Source organism: Podarcis tiliguerta (assembly GCF_965153285.1).
Source record: "Podarcis tiliguerta genome assembly, chromosome: 5".
Classification (NCBI taxonomy): Eukaryota; Metazoa; Chordata; class Lepidosauria; order Squamata; family Lacertidae; genus Podarcis; species Podarcis tiliguerta.
The window spans coordinates 28,637,420-28,664,422 of record NC_139538.1 but is presented as its reverse complement, the minus strand read 5'-3'; the positions used below and the strand labels follow the sequence as shown (position 1 = coordinate 28,664,422).

At 42.3% G+C, this 27,003-nt stretch overlaps 1 long non-coding RNA gene across 1 annotated transcript; it reads left to right on the top strand.

Annotated features, from left to right (window-relative positions):
- Positions 1 to 326: 326 nt before the first annotated feature.
- Positions 327 to 26,799, top strand: LOC310678717. The gene is made up of 3 exons (XR_014511885.1): positions 327 to 510; positions 24,703 to 24,860; positions 26,474 to 26,799. It is a non-coding gene; the product is annotated as an uncharacterized lncRNA (long non-coding RNA).
- Positions 26,800 to 27,003: the final 204 nt, after the last annotated feature.

The window sequence follows — 27,003 nt, the reverse complement described above, 5'->3', positions numbered from 1 at the left end:
AACTGCATGCAGAAATATTTGCATTAGGAAAAACGTGAATTTTCTGATGGTTCTTTTTTTATAAAAAAAAAAATCAAACTGACGTAGGATGCGACAAACTGAATTTAAGATCGGAAGAATGAGGAAATGAACTGTTCCAATTTGCTCGTTTCTAGCTATGATAGAAGCGCAAGGAAACATTTCAAAAGGTATTGAAGTTCTTTGTTATACCTGAAAGCCGGTTTGTTGTACAGCTTAAGCCCTAGTCAATCATTATCCATGTATGCAAGATAAGGGAGAGCACAGCTGTACCGGTGGCCCTCGCCCACACTGCATCTGTACAGACTTCTGCAAAGGGGAGCTTATGCATTAGTGGTTCAGCTCAGGGGCAGCTGGAGGGGCTGAGCAGAGCTGCAGAGCTGGCCTCCCAGCCATGGCATTGCTGTCTCATGGCAGGAGAGCCATTAGGAAATGATCCAGTGGTCCCACTGATGTGCCCCTGCCCCCCTGCCCTGCTCCTGCTGCATTCTGGTAAGTGGCAGTTCTGCAGCGGCACCCTACTGTTGGCTCTTGCCGAAACATACAGAAGCATGGTTACATGAACTGAGTTAACTCACCCCATCAGTGGTATTTTGCAGACGTCCAGATGCAGGGTGGCAGATCTAAGTGGTATGAACAACTCCCCTTTACCAGTGCATGCATTGTATCCATATATAATGACTGCATAATGTTCTAATGAAAGCATTCATAACAGTATCATGTGGCTGGCGTATTTTAAAGGACACTCCTGTTCATCACCATTGGTTCATTTCCAGACCCTGTTCAAGGTGCTCACATTGGTGTTTAAAGCCCTAAATGCTGGCTCTCTCCCCTCCAGATCCTCCTGGGTGTTAAGATTGGTTCCACCTCCTTAGAGGGGGGCGGGTGGCCCAAGAGAGGCATTCTCTGTGGCACCCCAGTAGTGTCCAAACTTTTTTCAAAGAGGGCTGATGAAGTGAAGGACCGTGAGGGCTGACCAAATGGCCAACCAAAGTTGTTGACCTTTCTTTAGAATTGAAGTTGAGCTTTTTTTAGGATTTTACCCCAAAGTTGTTGAGCTTTTAGGGTTGAAGTTGTTGAGGTTTTTTAGGATTTTACCCCAGGAAATAACCTGGCAAGGTCCAGATTAAACCAACCGGATTAGGCCCCCAAAATGGACTTTGGACATGCCTGCTAAGTTGTGGAATTCCTTGTTAAGTATAATTCTTTTAATTGACATTGAAACAGGAATGTCTGTGTAGTGAAAAGCTTTAACATGGGGAGATTCCATTGAAGCTTTAGAACAGGAAGAAGAGCACTCTGAGCTCTTGATGAGCTGATAATTAACTAATTGTTGTTTTTTGCTAGCTGACATGTGAGTGAGTAACCTTAGATCATGTGACAAAGGTTGTTGTTGTTGTTTAGTCGTGTCCGACTCTTCGTGACCCCATGGACAAGAGCACGCCAGGCATTCCTGTCTTCCACTGCCTCCCGCAGTTTGGTCAGACTCATGTTTGTAGCTTCGAAGACACTATCCAACCATCTCGTCCTCTGTCGTCCCCTTCTCCTTGTGCCCTCAATCTTTCCCAACATCAGGGTCTTTTCCAGGGAGTCTTCTCTTCTCATGAGGTGGCCAAAGTATTGGAGCCTCAGCTTTAGGATTTGTCCTTCCAGTGAGCACTCAGGGCTGATTTCCTTCAGAATGGATAGGTTTGATCTTCTTGCAGTCCATGGGACTCTCAAGAGTCTCCTCCAGCACCATAATTCAAAAGCATCAATTCTTCGGCGATCTGCCTTCTTTATGGTCCAGCTCTCACTTCCATACATCACTACTGGGAAAACCATAGCTTTTACTATACGGACCTTTGTTGGCAAGGTGATGTCTCTACTTTTTAAGATGCTGTCTAGGTTTGTCATTGCTTTCCTCCCAAGAAGCAGGTGTCTCTTAATTTCATGGCTGCTGTCACCATCTGCAGTGATCATGGAGCCCAAGAAAGTAAAATCTCTCACTGCCTCCATTTCTTCCCCTTCTATTTGCCAGGAGGTGATGGGGCCAGTGGCCATTATCTTCATTTTTTTGATGTTGAGCTTCAGACCATATTTTGCGCTCTCCTCTTTCACCCTCAATAAAAGGTTCTTTAATTCCTCCTCACTTTCTGCCATCAAGGTTGTGTCATCTGCATATCTGAGGTTGTTGATACTTTCCTTTCGCTTCCAGGCATATCCGCAACTGAGCGTCCTTTCGGCTTCAGCCCAGCTGCTTCATCAGCTCTGGATCTACTTATATTTGTCCTCCACTCTTCCCCAGTAGCATGTTGGATGCCTTCCAACCTGAGGGGCTCATCTTCCAGCGTCATAACTTTTATATGCCTGTTGTCTTTGTCCATGGAGTTTTCTTGGCAGGGATACTGGAGTGGCTTGCCGGTTCCTCCTCCAGGTGGATCACCTTTGGTCAAAACTCTCCACTATGACCTGTTCATCTTGTGTGCCCTGCTCGGCATAGTTCATAGCTTCCCTGAGTTCTTCAAGCCCCTTCGCCATGGCAAGGCAGTGATCCATGAAGGGCGTGACAAAGGTATTTGATTGCAAATCTCCATTCTGAAGGGAGTTGCCTTTGAGTCTCTTATCTCAAAACTCCATGGAAGGAAGATGTAGATGAAGCTCTCCAAGAAAACAGCTCCAGGCAAAATGGATGCCTAAAGCTCTGTCTGAATTATTTCATATTTTCTAAGATGCTGAGCCTGTGATGGATAGCACAATATATTGTACAGGTATTTTTTTATGTACCTTTGATGTTTTAATTCTGTTGTGAAGAAGGTTCCATAAGTAAAACTGTGAATAAAATTTTTAGGGATCTGGACAAAGCTTTCTTTCCAAAAGGAGGCAGTGCTTATGCTTCCAGTCACTTCAAACTATACAGATTTCAGATTCAGGTAGGTAGCCTTTTTGGTCTGACGCAGTCGAAATATATAAAAAATAAAATAAAATAAAAAAATTGTCCAGTAGCACCTTAGAAACCAACTAAGTTTGTTCTTGGTATAAGCTTCTGTGAGAAGAAGTGTGCATGCACACAAAAGCTTATACCAAGAACAAACTTAGTTGGTCTCTAAGGTGCTACTGGACATTTTTTTATTATTATTTTTATATTTATAAAAATATTTATACAGATTTCATTGAATGCTGACACCTGAAGTGTGTTTTTTCAAGTCCCACCCTAAACCCCTGACTGCAATCTGCCTTCACTTTTTAAAATAATAGTAAGAGGGCTACCTGGGGACCTTTTGTGGGCCATAAAACAACAACCAAATGGTAGGTTGGTGCAATACTTGTTGCAATCTTACAGCTGCCACCTGAAGCTGCCCAACAGTGTTGGTGTGGGGTCCCTCCTATATCATACCCTTCCTTTTTCGAAGGTTTAGCATGCCTCAGGGCCTCATTTCCCACTTCCTGCCATGTCAAAGCACGACAAGTTGCTGCAGATATGCCCTTACTAAGGCAGGCAAGCAGCCCTGGTTTGCCCTGCCTTCTTTGCTACAGAAGCCTGATCAAGCAGCCCAAGTTACAAGCAGGGTTAAATGTCAGCAGTGCAAAAGATAATTAATCTTATCTGTCACTGCAGCTGTTTCACATAATTTTCACTTAATAGCAGCAAATATCATATATCATGCTAACGTAAAAGAACAGCAAAGCAGAGCAGGATTATACACACACACACACACACACACACACACACCAAACTTTTAATATGCATGATAGGAACTGATGCATCCTTACTTCAAAGTTAGGGCATTTAATCCCATGTTTCCTCCAATGAAGGTTTAATGTCATTCATTGAATTTCCCTGCAGGGGCACAGATAGAATTGCAAGGGCTACAAACTCTTGTTATAAGTGAAGACTACAGTGCAGAAGCCTGTGGAATATAGGGTAAGGGCCCCAAACAGGATGGGGTTGCTTGAGCAAACCTACATTCTCCAGCATGTGTTTATTGTCAAATAGACTTCCTTTTTAAAGGTAAAAGGTAAAGGTACCCCTGCCTGTACGGGCCAGTCTTGACAGACTCTAGGGTTGTGCGCTCATCTCACTCTATAGGCCGGGAGCCAGCGCTGTCCGCAGACACTTCCAGGTCACGTGGCCAGCGTGACAAGCTGCATCTGGCGAGCCAGCGCAGCACATGGAACACCGTTTACCTTCCCGCTGGTAAGCGGTCCCTATTTATCTTCTTCCACCCGGAGGTGCTTTCGAACTGCTAGGTTGGCAGGCGCTGGGACCGAGCAACGGGAGCGCACCCCGCTGCGGGGATTCGAACCGCCGACCTTTCGATCGGCAAGTCCTAGGTGCTGAGGCTTTAACCCACAGCGCCACCTGCGTCCCCATAACTTCCTTTTTATTTCATAAAATTTATAGACCACTTCATTGGTGTGCCCCCTGCCCCAGGGGGGGCAGGGAACACACCTCAAAGCAGTCTACAAAAAAGAATCAAATAATGAAATTATCGGTTTAAAAAACGTTAAACCGGCTATTTTAAGTGATCAAAACATTGAAATCAACAGTAGACTAAAAACCAGATGAAAGCACAGGTCAGGATCGTACATACCTTGAAAGGCTAGATTAAACAATGCAGTGGTACCTCGGGTTAAGTACTTAATTCATTCTGGAGGTCTGTTCTTAACCTGAAACTGTTCTTAACCTGAAGCACCACTTTAGCTAATGGGGCCTCCCGCTGCTGCTACTGCGCCGCCAGAGCAAGATTTCTGTTCTTATCCTGAAGCAAAGTCCTTAACCTGAAGCACTATTTCTGGGTTAGCGGAGTCTGTAACCTGAAGCATATGTAACCTGAAGCGTATGTAACCCGAGGTGCCACTGTAAATGTTTTTTTACAGGCAACTTTAAAAACCTAGCCCCATGTTGCAGGACACCGACTCAGTGCAGGAGGGTAAAAGATAATGCATAACACAGTGACCTCAAGGAGAATCCTCCTTCTTCCATTCCATCATGGCAAATGTCAGTTTAAAAAGAAAAAGATGTATGCCTCATTCTAAAAGGCCATTTCTTTACATCAGCTTAATTTACACCGGCATGCTTTATGCAAGCTTCTTGCGCATGGAACTGCTCCTCCCTAAGAGTGGCAGATGGAGGAGAGATCGTATAATCCCCCCTTCAAATTGCAAATGAATATTAGTTGCACTCTGTAACCAAACATTCCAAACTCTGTACCTGAATTATTGGCATATTTCTTCAAGGCTGCATATTTATAGTCCGAAGCAACTTTCAGAGTCTCAGGGTCTCATTTTAATGAACACGCTTTCTCCAGCAACAACAACATCCAAGTTACAGATCTATTCAAAATCCATAATTTTAAATTAGCAGGAACAGTTTGATAGGGTTCCATTGATATTTTCCGTTAGTTATTACCAAGAATAATACACAAATTAAACTACGTCCAGCAACATACTAAACTGCACAATTTAGATCTAAACAGACATGCTTCGAAGCACTTACAGTTTTAGTAATCCAAAGCAATTGAACATTATATTCCAAAACCAGATTCTACAAAATCAAATTACTTTCTGCTCTCAGACAATTAATAAAACTGTTCAGGGGGCTCGGAAATCTATTAATCTCTTTTTCCTTCCACAACCTAGAATGGATCTAAAATGTAAGAAACATTAAATGGAAGTTACAGAGTCACACACTGCTTTCTCCTGCTCTCCTGTGTGGGGATTGCATTAGAATTCAGACTTTGAATGGAAAACTGTGCTATACGAGTATTTATGAAGTTTTATAATCAAATAATTATTTATTAGACTTTTTAATCCACCCTTCACCATGCAGTCCGAAGGTGGGTTACACTGTATTAACACTCAAGGGAGGAAATTCTTTCCAAGGCTACTTGAACACTGATGCTGGGTTTGAGCTTCAGATCAAAACACTAAATGTAAAATTGCACACGAAAATAAATTCTAATATCTCAGTATCAAAGAAAGATATTGCATTGAAATATATTTTAAAATTTTGCATGCCCCTCTAAATATGATTTGGTGGTTAAGCAGGTGCTCAAACTTTTGGCATATTCTGATTTGGTATTGTGAAATCTCAATAAACTGCTAAATTTTAACACTGAAAATAAATTTTGATGAAGGCTACTTTTTGTAACATTTTCCTGCAAATTCAACTCTTGAAATTGGCTTCTTTTTGTGGAATACTGTTGTTTTCATTTGCAATCAATTTGGGGGGCTGTCAAAAATGCAGCCCTAAAAACAAAGTATTAAGTGTTTTTTTAAAAAAAGAAAAAAATGTGCATGGCTTCTTTCCATTTGTCATGGGCCATTTGTTGGATAGAAAGCAATACATATAATGTGAATGGACGATATCACATCTCTACTACAAAAGCACACAATCACTCAGGTCCAACCTCAGACATTCTCTCAACTGCAGGATATCTTAGAAGTGTGTTTGTTTTGAGAACTACTATGAGGTATTCTCCAGGCCATCAGAAGCCAGAATTATGTTGCACAGATATTCTTTTGCAAGCATGATACTGTACTTCAGAATGGTACAAAGGTAATACAATAGCACTGACCAGCTCACTTGCTTCCAGTGTTAATATCTTCAGCAGATGTTTGGAGGCCTTTTCTACTTCGTTTGTTTTGAAAGTGTGATATTAATTAATGTTAACGTTATTACTGTGTGGGAGTGATGGTCATTTTTGCTTTGAAACAGATATAGAATGCATGAAAAGTTTGCATGAAAACAACACCTCATGCTAATATTCAGCAACAGACCCATTAGTAGCTTGTCTTTGAAATGCAGTTGTGCAAAGGGTTTCTATCAGTATGTATTAAGAGGTTTTGCATTTTTCTGTCACTTCTTTTGGTGGAGTGCTAGCTTTAATTGTGCAACCTGAATTTGTCAGTATGTGATTCAATCCCAGCCCCTAAACAATGACAATCGAAGTGCCCAAAGTCATGCTATGAGGGCCACACTGATGATGTTCTTAGACTAGCTTTCAATATTAAGGCAAAGCATGTTCTCCTTGAAATGAAAGCACGTGTTGCGGTGGGGTCCGCTGAGTCACCCCTCTGTTGCCAGGCAAGGTGGCCAAACTAACCCCTGGTAATTGATTGGTTGGCTGGGTTGCCGGGGAAATTTACTTGTTGCGATTTTGGTGGGAGGGATCGAACCTTTTAAATTCCGGGCACGCAGCTTGGTGCTTTCTCTTTCGCTGCATGAACCGGATCACCTGCCCACCCACCCTGAGTTTCAAAGGTTTTGCTTTGACCTTGCTATGCCTGTCATGGGGTCGTCTGCTCTTGGGGCAGGGGCCTGGTAGGAATTTTGTCCATCTGGCCGATTGGCTGGGCCATTTGCCTACTGCGTAGCAAATCACCACAACTTGTAAGGTTGCGGTTAGGCATTGGTTATCAAATTGGTTGGAGGAGGGGTAAGGACTGGCTGGGCCTGCCCCTCCAATGCTGCTGCGGAAGGGAATTCCGTTAAAGGAATCCAGGGGCTTGCCACGATTTCGTCCAAATCCCTGGAATGGGGCTAGGGCCGGCAAGCCCCGGGAAGTGCTGAGGGCCTGTGACTCAGCTCCATTGCTCCCCAATATTGTTTTCCCTTACTGGCTTCCGAGGGAGTTTGCAGCTCAGTTCTGTCCCTAGGTGGGGGGGGGTCAGATAGTCTTAACCAATGCCTAAGCAACCACTCACAGATACGTATTTTAATAAAGTTGTGGCCAAAATTATGCCAAAAACCTTAAAGAAAAAATTATGTGTGAGCTGTGAGTTATTTGAGGGGTGGCTTGGGGACCTCAACACGCAAACATAATGTACTTGAGTTCTTCTCTGGCTCAGATCTGAATCCAAGCCAGAAAAGAATGCCCACCTTCTCCAGTAGCAACAGCTCTCAGTTTCTCCTGTTTTTCCTCCATCTTTCTTCCTCATCCAATGTGTGGGAAAGTCAATTTCCCAAGGAGATCTAGAACACCTTGGGAAGATTGCAATTCTCAGAGGTCCCTTGGCACACTACTTTCAACTGTGTTTCATGTATCGGAGAAGAAGTGAGTAGGGAGAGACACTGAGAGGGGCTCATTCCCCTACCACTGCTGCCACCACCTACTGCTCCATTGTAAGTGCTGAAGCAGCCACCAGAGGGGGGCAAGCAGGAGAGAAGGCAATGACAAAGGGAGAAGAAGAGCAAGGGGGAGGTAGGGGGCATGCTGGCAGAACTGCCACTGCAGTTGCCAGCTAATAATAATAATACAAAGCAAACAGCTATTGAGCTCTACTCCACCAATGTACTAAAGATCCAAACTAGCAAGTATCATCTAAGTTGTTGCCTGAATAGTACCAACATGAACAGCTGGATTTCCACAGGGAAGGAATCCTACAACCTGGGTGCATTATATGGTGTACGTCTTTGAGGATCAATTTCTGTGGTACATGCAGTCTGGTCGCATTCACATGGACTCAGAAGCAAGTTGCACTGTGTTCAACAGGGCTTAAACCCCAATTCATGCACAGAGGGTTGTGCCTTAGAAAGGCCTATGAACGTTGGCAAAGCACGAGGCAAACACAACCATTTTTGAGAAGTATAACAATAAAACCGGCAGACCCAGGTCTTTTGCAAAACTCCAGATTTGAATAAAACATTGCGTATTTCGTTTGCAGGAGGGTGGCTTTTCATAGAAAGTGACCTGAGAAACGTTACCATACTAATGTGTAGCAAATGAATTCTGAAGTCATTCTTCTCCCACGTTTTCTTTCCCGTCACTCACTTCCTCCAGGAGGGTATCTTCAGAACATGATATTTCTCGAGGGTTTTACTTTGTTTACTGATTTGTGATCTGAGGATTTTTACGCACATGCATGGGAAAGATAACACGCCCGGAATGTAAAGAGCATGATAACAGCATGTCAGATAAACAAGGAAACCAAACACCATCATTAAAAGGTCAAAAAGGCCAATGGAAAGCAAAGTAGTTTAATTAAAGGCTGCCTACGTTGTTAAAAAATGTCCTGACATATTGGTGAGCTATTGTAGGCATACATTCCAGAGCAAATGCAAAAGGAAGAGTTCTGTGGAATCTTACAACTGGTTGTGGCATGGGCCTTAATGGCTTATAGTCTATTATGTCACATACAAAAAAAGAGTCTTATTTCTCATATGCGCACACACACAAACAGGTGGATATAGCTAGCATATCCAAGAGCCCAAAACTGAAAGGGCTAGGAGTAGGCTTGTGACATTTCTACGCAGAATCCAGATCTATGCATGTTGAGAACTGAGTGATGCATTCTCAACTGCAGTCATAGCTATGCCTATGCCATTGAACACACATAGTGTGCAAGAAACTCACAGTTCTGATTAAGTCCAAATTGAGGAGAATCAAATTTGCTGATACACTGTAGTTCAGCAATTTGGTGGTGAAGGCTCACTTTAAAGTAAAAAAGTAAAGTAAAGTAAGAAAATTGTAGTATGCTGATGTTGGGTGCCTCCAGGTGGTCATTATTTTTCAGGAGGAAGTCAAGAACATTGTGGAATTTTAGGTTTTCTGATTTAACATGGATTAAAGCAAGAAGATCAAACCTATCCATTTTTAAGGAAATCAGCCCTGAGTGCTCACTGGAAGAACAGATCCTGAAGCTGAGGCTCCAATACTTTGGCCACCTCATGAGACGAAAAGACTCTCTGGAAAAGACCCTGATGTTGGGAAAGATTGAGGACACAAGGAGAAGGGGATGACAGAGGACGAGATGGTTGGATAGTGTTCTTGAAGCTACAAACATGAGTTTGACCAAACTGCAGGAGGCAGTGGAAGACAGGAGTGCCTGGCATGCTCTGGTCCATGGAGTCACGAAGAGTCAGACACAACTAAATAACTAAACAACAACAAAGCACTTGGCAAATCCACATTAAACAAACGCAAAAACCATGAACTTTTTGCGGTTTGGAAAGTGATGGGGAAATGCATTTAAAAGTGTTGAATCAACAATGGGAAAATGTTTAAATGCCCCATTAGCAAATCAGGATGGATGCTGATTGCCATGCAACTGCCCTGTAAATGAATTCAAATGAATGTTCAGTAAAGACCAGGCATAATCTAACAACCATGTAAGCTTTGTGCAAGTGAATCAGGATGAATGCTCAATAAACAGATCATCTGAAGGAGCCCTTTGAGATCAGCATCAGTGCCCTGGGACACTGAAATGTTTACCATTGATTTCTGAATGAGGTTGCTTCTGATCTCAAATTTGTGTTCATTTATTGCTATGCATGGAGGCTGACTTAAATAAATACTGCTTCTTTCACTCAGAGTGTTTGAATAAAGTGGGATAAAGAAAACTGTGCTTTTTTAAAATAAAAAAGTGTGGTTATTTTCATTCTTGGTCTATCAAGTCATTTTTAATTCTGGGAATGACCTAGCCATGCTATATGGCGGAGAACAATATTTCAGTGCAGGGCACAGATTAAGTGTTAAGTGAGCAAATGCGTTTCAGAAAGTTACTCCTCTGAAGCCATCTCATTCATTTTTCTGCCCTGCTGTTGCTGCCTAGACGTTGACAGATGGAGTGGTGTGTTTTGGGTCAGAGGGTTTTCCACCAAGTAGAACAAGTCAATCTACATTCTCATCAAGGCCCTGCGGTTGTATTTTGAGTTTGCCTTATTGTATTAGTTAGTATAATCATTTTAAAACAATGCTAATGTGGCCCCACTGGAAGCAAACACTCTTGTTTTCTTATTGAAAGCAATGAGCCCCCAGCAGCTTTGTTTAATCAAATATAATGTTACCTCCAGCTGAATACATTACAGAGACCAGGTCAAATTCTGTGGTATATTGTGCCTTTTGATGTTATTAGTAATTATTGTTGTTAGTGAAGATTTCATCAACTTTTTCTCTCTCTTTTTGAAATCATTTTTATTTGATTTTACAAATATAAATTTATAAGCATACCAAATACACATCCATCTAAAGACATTACTCTGAATCTCAAGACTTCCCCCATCACCTCCATGGCTCCTATTGTCAACATTTTCAACTGCATTTTATTTAGTGATCTATATTTTGTATCTGTCCATGTTGTCCGTAAAGTGTGTTCTCCCTCATGGAGAGCACAGGTTGTGGGCGGGGCTGACAAGACACCTCACTGTTACTAGGCAAAAGGTTTGGCCATCCTGTAAGCAGGGGCAGGCTGTTACTGGGGAAATTTAGATGTTGCCAATTAGTGATTGACAGCCCTATTTGTTAAATACAAGGCACGCAGCAACGGACGTCCTCTTTCGCTGCATGCTTCGGATCACCCGCCCTCCCTTCCCTAATGTTAGGCCGTTTGCTTGACCTTGCTATTGCCTGTCATGGGGTGGTCTGCCTTGGGGCAGGGGCCCGGTAGGAATTTTGCCATTTGGCTGATTAGTGTGTGCCACTTGGTTTTCGCCTACCCAGTAGCAAATCGTCACAACTTGTAAGGTTTGCGGTTAGGCATTGGTCTGGAATTGGTTGCTGGGGGGTATGGATTTGGCTGTGCCTGCCCCCCAAAATGCTGCTGGTGGTGGAGGGGTATGGATTCGGCTGTGCCTGCCCCTCCAAAATGCTGCTACTGCTGCTGAAGGGTTTTACCGTTAAAGGAACCCAAGGGCTCGCCCATGCTTTTGTCCGAAACCCCCTGGCAAGGGGCTAGGGCCACGCAAGCCCCTGGGAGCATGCTGGGGAGAGGTGAGGCATGGTTCCCAGTCCCGTCTCTCTCCCCAGGTGACTTACCCTTCCTGACTTCGCGGGGGGTGCGAATGTCAGAGCTGTCCCCGTGCGGGGGCAGTTAGTGCTACCAATGCCTAAGCAACCACTCACATTGCTGTATTTGAATAAAGTTGTGGCCAAAATTATGCCAAAAACCTTAAACAAAAATTAAGGGTCAATTGTGTTTTTCTTGGGGGGGTGTCTTGGGGGCCTCAACGTGCAATATCTGTTACATTACAAGTGAGATTAAAATCCTGCTAATGTTTTCATCTGCTTACAGAGTTCTCCTAAATAAATTATAAACTTTTCCCATTCCTTCTTGAATTTCTTGTCTTCTTGGTCCTTGAGCTTTCCAGTCAGTTTTGGCATTTCAGCATAGTCCAACAGCTTAGTTTGCCATTCCTCTCTGGTACGTACTATTTCTTCTTTCCATCTCTGAGTTAGCGGCATCCGAATTCATCAACCTTTTCAGACCCAGAACCCACTTTTGACCCAAACATGCATTTGGAGAACCATTTCTTAATCTTTAACTATCCTCCTGATGTGACTCACCTTGGATCATAGCTGTCAACTTTTCCCTTTTCTTACGAGGAATCCTATTCAGAATAAGGGAATTTCCCTTTAAAAAAGGGAAACGTTGACAGCTATGCCTTGGATCAGGCTGTGACAACCCCCTGGTAATTCCCAACCCAACAACTGAAGACCAGTTAGCATATACTAGTCGAAAGGAGAGACTTATTATTATTATTATTATTCTAAACTCATTGTACTGCAGATACTACCAGATAACAATACTGTTTAAACATAAGAAGAGAATCCTGACCATATAATTTAATCAGGAGAGAAATACTAAATGGATGCCCCGCCCATTTGGCTGGGTGGCTTACAGCATATCTAATCCAGTTCTATACCCTTCCAAACAACAAAAGGTACTATATTAAACCCCCCCTTTCCCACTGACTGAGCCCCATTCCCTGCTGCTGGAGGCTCTAATTTTGCTGAATGCTATTTTCAGTTAATCTGCAATAGCATGTTGGACACTGTAAAACGACATTTGTTCGACTCACAGGTATTTATTTTTTAAATGGCTTTTGTCCATTCTTCACACTCTATGACCAGAATAATAATAATAATAATTTATTATTTATACCCCGCACATCTGGCTGGGCTTCTCCAGCCACTCTGGGCGGCTCCCAACAAAATATTAAAATACCATAATACAGAAGGTTTCTTTCCATCCACTGAAGGCTTTTGGTCTAGTGGAGGGATCCCACCAATCTGAAGGAGGCAACTTTGCCAGCTTTCCTCTTCCTTCTACAACTGCCAGTGCCTCCTCCCACCCAACTGTTCCAGAGGGATGTCCCCTAAGCCTCAGGAGCAGATTTTAGAAGGGCACAACAGAGAATTGGCAAAAGTCTCCTCCCCTTTCCACTTCTGGTGATGGAAGTGAGGTCTGAATCCAAGCCAGTATTCCTAGGTTTCACCACAACAAAGTTCTCAGAGCTCAAAAGAAGAAATAAAGCAATTTGAAATACAAATTTTAAAAATATCCCAATAAAACAATAAATGTAGCATAACTATTCAAGGCACAGAGTAAAAACAGCTTAAAGCTATGGCGGGTTTTAAAGGCCTGGGAAAATAAGATGGGTACGTTGGGTGCTGATTGACACCAAAGAAGATGCCATGTAAGCATATTTGGGGAGAATAGCCTTACAGTTGGGTGGCCACAACTGAAAATGCCCTGTCTCTTGTATCCTCTCTACATGTTGTTTTTGTAAAGAAACCCAAAGTGTGTCTTCTTTCAATTAAAGAGATGCCCAAAGATCATAAACCACCGAGCTTTTCATGATGAGTCTCAGCATCATGGGAAATGGCAGTCTTTTCCCTATGTTGCGCCTTGAACATTCACGTGCCTGCATTTACATGTTTGTGCTAAAACCTTAACAAGGCAAAATAAATAAATAGGGGCAATGATTCAGGGAAGCCCACCATGCATGCAAAAAGTAGGGATGATCCAGCTGGCAAACAGGGGCAACTGGAGTTCATGCTGCAAGGGCCTGGGCAGGAGAGTGAGAGAACTTTGCTGTGACTGGAGATGGCAGGCTGTGCTGCACAGGAGATGGGGACAGAAAGGGAAGTTCCAGAAGGATGGAGGCAGAAAGGGCAGGAAGACCTGAGGCAAAATGAAATGCAGACACAGGCAAGCATTCGTCAAAGGGCTCTGCAGCTCTACAGCTCTGTGGTTTTGTGTATACAAAGAGACTGTTGCTGATTTCGACAGCTGGAAACCCTGAAAGTGGAAGCCTAGAAGTAACTTGGCAAAAGCCCAAAATACCACTGTGGTGATGTCACCCCAGCTCAGAGATGCTGGGAGTGCTTTTTAAGCAAAACCTGATGATTGCAAGGACATGAAAGCCCTGAGTTGAGAGAGAAGGTGCTGCAGATTCTAGTTGCCACCTCTCTGTTGTCATAATCTGCCGGCAATGTTCCTTCTAATGTATTTCTCAGCTGTGCGGAGGGGTGCTCTCTGTGAACCTGGCCCATTCGCATGGATGCATTCTGATAAAAGCAAGCAAAAACAAGGAACTCGCTTTTGGTATCACTCACCCACTACCACACTTCTCCACCCACACACATACCGTATTTTTCGCTCTATAGGACACACTTCCCCTCCAAAAATTAAGGGGAAATGTGTGTGCGTCCTATGGAGCGAATGCAGGCTCCTTGGCTTCAGCGATAGCAACACAAAGCCTCCGAAGCGCAGAGCGAGCGCTCCCTCCACACTCCGGAGGCTTCGCGTTGCTTTCGCTGAAGCCTGGAGAGCGAGAGGAGTTGGTGCGCACCGACTCCTCTCGCTCTCCAGGCTTCAAGGATAGCTGCTTGAAGCCTTTGGAGTGCAGCGCGAGTTCCCGCTGTGCTCCAGAGGCTTCAGGTTCCTTTAGCTGAAGCCGGGAGAGTCTTGCAAGACTCTCCTGGCTTCAGCAGAGAGGGAGAGCTGTGCAGCGCCCCTTCAGCCAAGCGGGAAGAGAAATGGAAGGGGCTCCATTTCTCGTGCTGCTTCGCTGAAGGGGCGCTGAGCAGAGAGGGGGAGATTTTTCTCTCTCTTGCTCTCCCCCTCTAAAACAAGGTGCGTCCTATGGTCGGGTGCATCCTATAGAGCGAAAAATACGGTACTTGTTCTGCTCCCTCCACTGCTGTTCTTTTACATACGCAGCAGATCCCAGGACTGAATGTGGCCAACCACATTTTTATTTTTCAACCTAGACTGAATTTAAATTGTTGCACACTTTCTTTTGTGGATTGAATATCGGTTGTGAAATGGGCTGATTTTTTGTGTATTGGTGCCTGACACATGGGGTGACAGTGTATCTATTGGATCTCCGTCTCTGTTGAAATATTGCAAACCAATATGGCAGTGATGGAGAACCTGTGATCCTCCAGGTGTTGCTGGACTTCAACTCCCATCAGTCCCAGCCAGCCAGCAGAACCAATAATCAGGGATGATGGGAATTGTAGTCCAGCAATATCTGGAGGGACACAGGTTCCCTACCCATGCCATATGGTACAGTACTGTGTTTGTCATAGATCAGGAAGTCCTGGATTTAAAAGACCTATTCTACCATGTGACCATGTGATGGTGGGTTACTTACTATCACAATCTGAACATTACACAAAGAGCAGAACACACATATAATGAATGACTGAATGCCAACTCAAAACATTCATCACCATTTCTATTCACACACACGTACACACACACTAAGCCACGAAAAAACACATGCATGTTTGAGAATGGTGTAGAAAACGGAGGCACTTTAAATTATTTATATATATGGAATGTCCTCCAGTAATGTTCATAATTGGCCACTGGGACAATATTAGGACCATATAAAGGATCTATACTGGCTCCCAGTACATTTCTGAGCACAATTCAAAGTGTCAGTGCTGACCTTTAAAGCCCTAAATGGCTTCGGCCCAGTATACCTGAAGGAGCATGTCCACCCCCATCATTCAGCCCAGAAACTGAGATCCAGCTCCGAGGGCCTTCTGGTGGTTCCCTCACTGCGAGAAGTGAAGTTACAGGGAACCAGGCAGAGGGCCTTCTCAGTAGTGGCACCCACCCTGTGGAATGCCCTCCCATCAGATGTCACAGAGATAAAGAACTACACAACTTTTACAAGACATCTGAAGGCAGACCTATTTAGGGAAGTTTATAATGTTGGACAATTTTTAATGTTTTAATATGAGCCAGGTGGGGTGGCCTATAAATAATAAATTATTATAATTGTTTATGCAATTTTTTAAAAAGAATGAGATAAGCTTATGCATCAGTACAAAATATTGCTTACCCCATAACTAGGGGGTGGGGGTGTCCAAGACAGGGGGGAGGCAAGTTGCTCCATGCTGCATATTGTTTGCATAAATGCTACACGGCTGCTTTCTGTATACATCTTCGAGATATTGAGCAAAGCTGTTTTTAAAGTGAAGCTGTTTCTTTCTGGCAGAATTGGATTTGTCAGTGTGCTGCAGCTATTCATCTCCCTGTATCCGCCAGCTACTGAGAAATTCAAATAGCCTCACTCTCAGCGCTCTGGTACTCATATTCTTCAGAAGCAGAAAGAATATTATTTGGGAATGTCTTCTTGGCAGAGTATCAAAACTGATCTGAGCCAGTATTTTTTAAAAGTATTACTTAAAAGTCCGGGTATAAGAATTCTCTCTCTGTAAGGTCTCCCACCCCTCATCTCTGGAGATGGCTGGGGGAGTGGTAGAGGCAGGGGGTTAGCTCATTTCCAGTTGAACCCAGTTCAAAGTGGGAGCTAAATGTAATGTCAAATGGGTCTACCATCATCAAGGAAGCCATTTCCTAATCCCTAGTTAGCATGCGAGCAGAGTACCCTCCTCCCACCCCTGGGCAGAAGTGTACAAGTAAAAACTTGTGAGGGGGGAATTTGGTGAAAGAGCACTCAACAAAAAATGAAGCAGTTTGTAAAAGCAGCCAGGACAAACAACAAAGGAGGAAGGACAGATTGATAATGCTTGTATCTAGGGATGGGAGACAAATCTGGTTTGGTTCAGATTTGAATACAAACCTACCTAATTCTCATTTTCTGAATCGGTATGTGAACCAAAACACAACTGTTCTTTGAAATTTGCACTTCTGCGATGCAGTCCTCCAAACAAATACTGTGTACCGAGATGTGTGCATTATGGTAAAGTGTGCATAAAAATGCATATATTTGTGATAATAGCATATAAAATGCATTATTTTACAGGGAATCGCTTGGAAAAAATGTGCTGATGAATTTTCATGAGTATTTTTCAATTTTAAAAATTTGCAGACTTATTCAGAAATTTGGCAGAGTGAAGGCAGCGGAAAGGGGAAAGTAAGAAAAACCAAAATTGGCCATTCTTAGGACCCAAGATGCAAACACACCCCTCCTTCTCTGTTGCCTTTGCACAGGTAGAATTTGTTGTATTAGGTATGGTTGTGAAGCAAAATTAACTTTAAAGAAACATTGCTATAAAATTCCACTTACTGTCCTTTTTAATTAAGAATATGCATGTCGTCACTTGTGCAGCAAAACTGCCCTTTACCACAAACCTGACACAAAGATTTGCAGCTGAATCAGCAAGATGCATTACTGGGGCACTATCCCATCAAACTGAACAAGCACTACAGTGGTACCTCAGGTTACATACGCTTCAGGTTATATACACTTCAGGTTACAGACTCCGCTAACCCAGAAATAGTGCTTCGGGTTAAGAACTTTGCTTGAGCATGAGAACAGAAATCGAGCTCTGGCGCGGCAGCAGCAGGAGGCCCCATTAGCTAAAGTAGTGCTTCAGGTTAAGAACAGTTTCAGGTTAAGAACGGACCCCCGGAATGAATTAAGTACTTAACCCGAGGTACCACTGTATATGACAAATGGAAAGTCTTTTATGTTGGACATGCCAAACACAGATCACAGATAATTTGAGGTATCCTGTTAGGTGGGAAAAGTTGTACTGAACAAAATTAATGAATCCCAAAATTGAGAATGTGATGGTGTGTAATGCGCTCTCTATTTTATAAGCCCCCCCCCCCCCCGCTGTAAAAGATCAAGCAGCTCAAAATACCTTAGGAATGAATTGTCTTCTTTAGCGTACATACTGGAACTTGCTGTTTTGAGGTGATACTCTGACTGGCTTGGACGTGCCAGGCAGCTGAAACTGCTGAGAATTAATCTCTCTCTCTTTTGTTTGGGAAACAGGAGTGTATGTACTGAAACAGCCATCCCTGCCTTTACAGTTTGCCATAAACAAAAGCATAATATTCTTCCTTCTGAGACTACAGACAGTAGAAGTAAATACAGAGAAAGCTCAAAGAAGACATGTGATGCCTGACTACCTATTTTTCTATGCTAAACTTTACCCAGTTCATGCAGTTCTCAAAGCCACCAAGGATATAAAAATCAAATAAATACGCCTCTAAGAATTCATACATTTTACTGCCTCTTTCTCATTCCATTAAACCTCATTAGTCCATATTCCCAACCCAAATGAAATACATGGAAAGAAAGAAAGGAAGGAAGGAAGAGGGAGAGGGAGAGGGAGAGGAAGAGGAAGAGGAAGAGGAAGAGGAAGAGGAAGAGGAAGAAGAAGAAGAAGAAGAAGAAGAAGAAGAAGAAGAAGAAGAAACAACAACATTCCATTCTTCCTCTAAGGAGCTCAAGGTGGCACATATGGTCCATCCCCCCCCCCATCCATTTTCTCCTCACAACAACTCTGTTAGGTGGGTTAGGCTGAGAGACAGTGATTGAAAGGTCACCCAGTGAGCTTCCTGACTGGGGATCTGAACCCAGGATCTTAGTCCCTCACTATAACTACCACACCACACTATGTTTGTTCACATTCATCACTCAGTACTCTGGCTTTTTCATTTCCTCTGTTTCCCCCCCAGTTAATATTTAGATTCCTTGGGTCAGAGACCAATTTTTCTGCTTCCATTATTCCATAAGTTTTTATTTCTGACATGAGCACATAAGAACTCCTAAATGGTCATGCATGTGTATCTTGAGATGTGGGTCTTACAGTGCTCATAGGAACATGAGTGATGCTGTGGTCTAAACCACTGAGCCTCTTGGGCTCGCCGATCAGAAGGTCGCGGTTCGAATCTGCTCGACGGGGAGAGCTCCCATTGTTATATCCCAGCCATAGCTGTCAACTTTTCCCTTTTCTTGCGAGGAATCCTATTCAGAATAAGGGAATTTCCCTTTAAAAAAGGAAAAAGTTGACAGCTATGATCCCAGCTCCTGTCAACCTAGCAGTTCGAAAGCACGCCAGTGCAAGTAGATAAATAGGTACCGCTGGTGTGGTGGGAAGGTAAATGGAGTTTCTGTGTGCTCTGATTTCCATCACAGTGTTCTGCTGAGCCAGAAGCAGTTTAGTCATGTTGGCCACATTACCCAGAGAGCTGTCTGCGGACACATGCCGCCCCCCTTGGCCTGAAAGCAAGATGATTGCTGCAACCCCATAGTTGCCTTTGACTGAACTTAACCGCCCAGGGATCCTTTACATTTTTACAGTACTCATCTAAATATTGCTATACCCATTCAGTTTATGAATCTAAGAAAAGTCCTGCTGGATCAGGCCAATAGCCCATCTAGTCCAGCATCCTGTCCTCACAGATGTCAATGGTAAGCTAGCTAGCAGAACCTGAGCACAATAATTAAAAATAATAATAATTCTCAGCTACAGAAAAGTCTTTGACACATAATGAATCATGCCATTTCTTGTTATTGCTCACATCCGCAGTTTCAACAACAGAGACAAAAAGTCCCTTTGTAAGTACCACTTTTTAAATGACTTATAATTAAACTATTGAGGCTTGTTTAAGGAAATTTGTGTAGATATGTTCAGCTTCTTCTAAATAGTGTTATGCAGTAAGTGGCTTCAAATAGACAGAGGTGTTAAAGAAATGTAGTGCATAGTACTAAGAGCGATGCTATAAAAAGAACAAAGTGTTAGATTGAATAAACATGATATGCTTGGGAATCACAGCATTAGCAACATTTCTTCTTTGTTATTTTCCATCACCTAAACTGCTAGCTCAAAAAAAAATATATTTCATTTTGATCAAAGTCTCAATGAATGTTTGTTTTTATTATGGAACTGAATATACATATTGCTTCAAAGAACTGAGTAGTCCAGTAATTTATGAATGGATTCAAGTTCCCTACAAAACCATCCATCATAAGGAGTCATGCTCTCTTTTCATAACCAAAGTAAGATTTTTCTATCTCAGCCAGATTCAAAACCTTTCTTAGCTATTCAGAGATTGATGGAACCTTAGGGAAATTCTCGTACACAGCCAAGACAATCTCTGCATCTAGAATTAGATCTTCAATAGGCGATCTATCCTGAGTTTGTGCAGTGCTTGCAGTAATTCAATAGAACAACCAATAGATTGCATCTTATCCAATAATCCATCATGCATCAAACTTCTTTCCAATAATTCTCAACTGGCCTACACTTTCACAAGATGTGCATCCATTCCATGAATATGGAATGTGTGAAATTCAGGTGTGGAATGCAAAAATGATGTAAACAAATTGGGATGGGTTCAGTGGAGGGAAACAAAGATGACCAGAGGTGTGGAGCAGGGCTGTGCATGGACACACGCACACACACAACTCTACCCTGTGGCCCTAATCTGTGGCCCAAAGGAGACTCTCAACAGCTATGGCTCCTCTAGACAACTTGCCACCTTCCATTCCTGATCAGTTCCAATGAGCGCTCTCCATTTCTACTCCATTTATAATCCCTTCATTTTCCCATAGTTTTGTGCCTATGGCTAAGGCACTTACCTCTGTAACGTTTCCTTGAAAAGTATGTGGAGAGAAAACAGTCTGAATAACATCACACCCAGCCCACTTCAGTCCTCAAACTCACTGCACTTCATCCTATCAGGAACTGTCAACAAGGTTACTTTGCAACACTATATTGAAATGGCAATGAATGGGTATACCTGTGAAAGGGCAGATAATTTCTTACTCTTCCTTCCAGCCTTCAGTTGACAGGATCTTTTCTACACTGGAAGCCAAGAAATTGTGTGCTTTTACAGTCCCTCGACATCTGCAAAGATAAAAGAGCTTCAGTTCCAAACATTTAAAGAAGACGGATTTGTTTCTATCACAACATGGAATATGACTGGTGTTAGTGTGGTTTCTTTGGCTAAATTTCTGCCAGGATCACCTCCCTGCCAAATTGTACATCCAATAACTATACATAATTTTTACTTTTTAATAAATGACCACTAAATGGTTGTATAAACAGAGCAAACTAACAGCATATATAGTTTATAATGAATATCTGTTGCTGCATGAGTAACAAATAACTCGCCCAGACTGACTGCAGGTCAACACCATTACCACTGGCTGGTACAGATCAATAGTTTCTCTTGCTGAGAAAGCCACATTGCAACTGTTCCAACAGATACACCCTTGAAACATCTCCCATGTTTGTACATTCAGACTGGTTTTGGAAATATGACTATTAATACAAGAGTAATAAACATTATGACTCACTGACCCATATAGCTCCCTATATTATTATTATTCTTCTTCTTCTTCTTCTTCTTCTTCTTCTTCTTCTTCTTCTTCTTCTTCTTCTTCTATATTTTGCATGATATTGGCAATTAATCCTACTAATCTGTATCACAGCTAGATTGCAGACAACAGGCATTATCCCAGATAAAGGGCACAATCCTATGCACATTAAGATGGAAATAATCCCAACTGAATGCAGTGACATGTGTCAGTATATATTCAATGGCTTAGACTGCGTCCCTCAAAATGTGGATTGAGGAAGCTCAAAAGCAGCATCTGAAATAGCGCAGACAACAACTGAAAGAAGATCTGAAAGCTTTTGCAATCACTAGGTGCTTCCTCAAGGAAACAGTTTGATTCTGGATTATTCAGCATACAAGTAGCATGTGCTAAATAGAAATGTTTTTAATTGCATTTTTCCAACTTACTTTTAGCCCACTTTAGATGCTGTGTTGCGCAACACACAGTAACCCAACCGATAGCGCCAGATGCAGTACACCATTACCTTGAAACCTGGTTGGATAGTGAAGACTTCATTTATAGAATTCCTTTTTGTCTAGACAATGCACAAAAATCAGCTGAGAGAGAGACTGCAGCCTTTGACAACTGCTATATAAGCAAGAACTCCATTTCCAGTACCACTAGAAGCAGCTTCTGTTTCCTGCAATCAGTTAACTAATTCATAAAAAACAATGGGATAGCAGCTGACTATGTATCTACTTGGTACTACACACCACAGATTAACAACCAATGGTAATCAAGTGTGAGATTAGACAGTTTGTGTAACAAATTGTTTATTATACTTCAGTCGTAAGCACAGTCTTTGGAAACGTGACACTACCTTCTATGATACTTAACTTGCAAATAAGAGTGAATTATCAGGTGCAATATTTGTTCAGTATCTTTTTTTCCAACTCTGGTTTAGCTTGGATTTGCACATGTACCAGTTGGGTGGGCTGAGGAAAAAAGAAGGCAACTATACATGGGCTAAGGCTGTGTACAGAGATTGGCAAACTTAAGGTCTGAGGCATTCATTTTTAAAAAAATTAGAATGGTGTTTGTGTCTAACATTGTGCAGTTTTAAAAAAATGTTTACATGTGAGGAAGAGATCCTATGTCTATAAATCCTCCTCTCAGTAATCCAATATTACTATCACTGCAGATGGTGACAGCAGCCACGAAATTAAAAGACGCCTGCTTCTTGGGAGAAAAGCAATGACAAACCTAGACAGCACCTCAAAAAGCAGAGACATCACCTTGCCAACAAAGGTCCGTATAGTTAAAGCCATGGCTTTCCCAGTAGTGATGTGAGAAGTGAGAGCTGGACCATAAAGAAGGCTGATCGCCGAAGAATTGATGCTTTTGAATTATGGTGCTGGAGGAGACTCTTGAGAGTCCCATGGACTGCAAGAAGATCAAACCGATCCATTCTTAAGGAAATCAGCCCTGAGTGCTCATTGGAAGGACAGATCGTGAAGCTGAGGCTCCAATACTTTAGCCACCTCATGAGAAGAGAAGACTCCCTGGAAAAGATCCTGATGTTGGGAAAGATGGAGGGCACAAGGAGAAGGGGACGACAGAGGACGAGATGGTTGGACAGTGTTCTCAAAGCTACCAGCATGAGTTTGACCAAACTGCGGGAGGCAGTGGAGGACAGGAGTGCCTGGCATGCTCTGGTCCATGGGGTCACGAAGAGCCGGACACGACTAAACGACTAAACAACAACAACAACGATCTGGCATGACTATCAAATACCAAAATATCAGAGGAAGAGTTTTGTAAAATTTAGAAGTAAATCAGTTATTTGGCCATGTTTTGACTGATGTCTATGCAACTATAATAAGGGCGCTGGGGTCTAAAAGCATAGCTGCTAGACAGAGGGAAAGAGAGACATCAGCAAAACTGTTGTCTGGGTTATACTTAAGTGATTTCATACTTGGTAGGAAAAATAGACAAAGTGCAAGCAGTCTGGCTACACATTTTTTAAAGTACTCAGTCAAAGTTTATCACAGGTTACTTTGGTGGCCTAGTTGGCTGACATTTCAAAGTCCAAGATGTCTGCATTTGAGTCTAAAACTTGGCAGACAAAACAGGTTCTTTTGCTCAGCAGGAAAATCTCATTCCCTGCCCGCTACTCCAACCTCCTTTAAATGCTATGAACTGATCAGGATTTCAGCACTGTTTACATATAAAACAGTTTAACAGGATTAATTTCAGGAAAGAGCATTTGCTCTAAATTTAGAAATACAACTCACAGCTAATACTAAATATGAAATGCAACCAACATTTTCTATGTACAAAAAATTAACCTGATGTTTTCAATGCAAAATAAATGCTGCTTTATTCTGAATTGCAGTTTTATCACATTATTGCTTTTTTTGTATATTATCTTGTTACTGAAAGTCTGTGCAGAATAGTGATAGGTGACTATCAAGTTCAGGTTTCCTCAGTTTCTCATCCCCCCCCCATACTTAACTTTAGTGTGTTCCACATTTTCATGTCAGATTGAATTTTCATTTTAGTGTTAATAGTTCCTAATGCACACTTTTGCCAAATATACACATTTTTTACAGAGCAATTCCCCTTAATACAATGCAATTTTTGTATGTTATTTTCACTAATACACATATTTCTTGTTCACACCGAATGTATGATTTTTTGTACACAATATTCAACTGGAGAACTACAATGCAAAATTCATAGACATGTGAATTTCAAAAGACAGATATGTTTCTGTTCACATGTTGTTTTGGGAGGTGTGAATCATGCAAAATATAGTGTACGTAGAAGTCCTACAATTGCTTATTTGCAGATGAAGAACAGCGAACGAGGCAACATCAGAATGTTCTAGAAGAGCCACAGAGCACAGTACATCTTTTTGGCTTTTTGTTCAAAGCTGTGCAAGAGAAGCATTATGAAGTGACTGACCTGAGGATGGGGAGAAAACTTTGTTGCCCAGTTACAGTCCCAATTGCTACCCTCAATTCTGAAAAAGGAGATGGAAAAGCACTATAGGAAACGCAGCTTGAATTCATTTCTTAACAATTATGACTGATATTTCACATCAGCTCCCTTTTCTACAACGCAATTTGTGCACATATAAACTATCCAGAAAATACAGTCATTCATGGGCTAGAAAAACAGAGCAAGCTATGGCAAATGAAAGAATGTGTATAATTTGCTAACGTTGCCTCAAAAATGCTCAGGGTGGGGTCTATCTATCCTCCAAAGTTTCAAAAAAGAACTTTGCCATCTTCATTCTCCTCCAGAAGACCCAGCTGCTTTTCATATTCCCGTAGTATAATTTTTACGCTAAGCAGACCAAAAAACTTTTATTTTCATAAATGAGGCATGCTTTTGTTTTTCTGTTTTTCAACCAGGCGAGACAGATGGCCAGTTAAGACAATATTTTAGTGCCAGTCTGGTGGACACCTTCAATGAAATATGTCTGGCACCAAAAAAGAAAAGGGAAAATAAAGACACGTGGCTGGAGAACATTCCCTCCCACCCTCTTTGGGATATACAGGGCATTGCAAAAGTAATACCTAGTAACTTTAGTGGGTCTTCAGGAATACACAGCCTTATAGCACAATCTTATGTACTTTGGCTCAGATGCAGGTCTCACTGAATCAGAATTACCAACACTAGTTTCTGGAAATTATAATGCTATCTGCTGCAGGAATAGCTTAGCAAGCTGAAGCCTCCTGAAAATATGGCTACAGGAGGTTGTGGTCAGACTTTTAAGTAGTCGAAGAACCGTGTATTAGGAGCGCTTAAATCTTCTAAAGATCTGCCGCTATGTGAACACAGTGCAACACTCAAGAACTTTATCAGACCTTTCTTTAAAATGAACGACAGGGTGATCGGGTATTAAAGGCACGCAGAACCTCACTTCTAAGTGCTTTACTTGGAAATGCATCATTGAAATCAAAGATTTGCTCCTCTTAGGATCTGAATATATCACAGGGGCTTCAGCAGGTATCAGTTGCAACTGGTGGGACAGAGACAGGATCTTACTGGAGTTAGACCAGCTTGCTTTATGTCCCTCGCTTCACCCTTTCCTCCCACACTCTGCTTTTTGGAGGGGCACAGTTTTCCTTTTTTCTGTTTACTGTCAATGTAATCTGACTTCGATTGGTTTGGAGAACTCATCCATCTTAGCTCGTGGTTCGTCAGGCAGACTAATCAAAGGAGCTTGCAGCCTCCTACTACAAATGCAGGGGGGGGCAAAAGAAAGAAGCAGAAAAGGAACTGGAGAAAGAATAAAAGTCAGAAACAGATATAGGAGACATTAGAAACATAGGAGATATGTTGGGGGGCTGTTATTAACTAAATTTCTTCGTAGTGTACTTGAGTAAGCCAATCATCTATAATATGTATTAACTCATTATTGGGTTGGTGCTTCGATAAAGAAATATACACCAGACCCAGAAAACCAGGACTCAAGGTTAACACAGAAGCACTGAATATACAGTAATAATGTAGTATAATATATGATCTATGATCTGATCTGATCATTCAGGAATGTGCTGTATAATGCATATATCATTCAAGGATGTGCTGTAACTAACTACAGTGATACCTCTGGTTACCAACTTAATTCATTCCAGAGGTCTGTTCTTAAGCTGAAACCGTTCTTATCCTGAGGCGCACTTTCGCTAATGGGGCCTCCCGCTGCGTGAGCTCCTCTGGCACACGATTTCCATTAGCATCCTGGGGCAAAGTTTGCAACCAGCAGCAACTACTTCCAGGTTAGCAGAGCTCGTAACCTGAAGCATTCATAACCAGAAGCGTTCGTAACCAGAGGTACCACTGTATACACACACACACAGCCTGATTTAAATCTGCTATGCTAATTCTGCTAATTTTGCTGGCGCTGTTTTGCTACTATTTTATGGAATTCACTTTTATTTTATTTTTTTACCTTTCTGTTTTATGCTGTTTTGAATTGAATTTGTAAGGTTACTTTAAATGCTATGAGATGCCCTAGACATTTTTTTAGGGAAGGGTATAAATTGTTTAAATAATAAAACGAATATAAAGCAAAGCAAAGCAACGTACTTGCACCCTCCTTTTTCTTAAGAAAAGCCCATGCTCTTAGGATTTGGCTGCATATTCCCTACAATGTCCTAGATGGGTGATTATCTCCAGACATAGGACCGATTCTCAAGATCATGTGGCCAGAGTTCTACTCCAAGAAGGATATTCCTGTCACTGTCTAACAGAAGGGGAAGAAGCAAGTGTGGCATTTGCCCACTCATTACAGAGATGTCGTACTGGCGGAGAGAGTGAAAGGGTTAATAGGCTGACCAATAAGAAAGCCCGGGGGTGGAGCCTAACTGTGTTTAAGGCTCAACACAGGGGTTTTGGCAGTTAGTTCGGTTGGTTTCTTGCGGGTGGGAGGCATAGGAGTCAGAGTGAGGTAGAGACAGAGGGGAGACAGAGAGAGTGAATCGGAGTAGTGTTTCAAAGTATTAAAAACTTGTTTGTGTTCACAATAAACTGGAATCTTTGTTAAGACGTTACAACCTGACTGAGCCTGAATATATTACCGGGGAAACGTGGTTGGTGGCAGTGGACAAGATAAGCCGTGGTGGTGCAGGGTCAATAGTCCGTGGAATGACCGGGGGCTCTGTGCAAATGCCACAGCAAGGTTCACTGATTTCCCCTCTACCGAACCC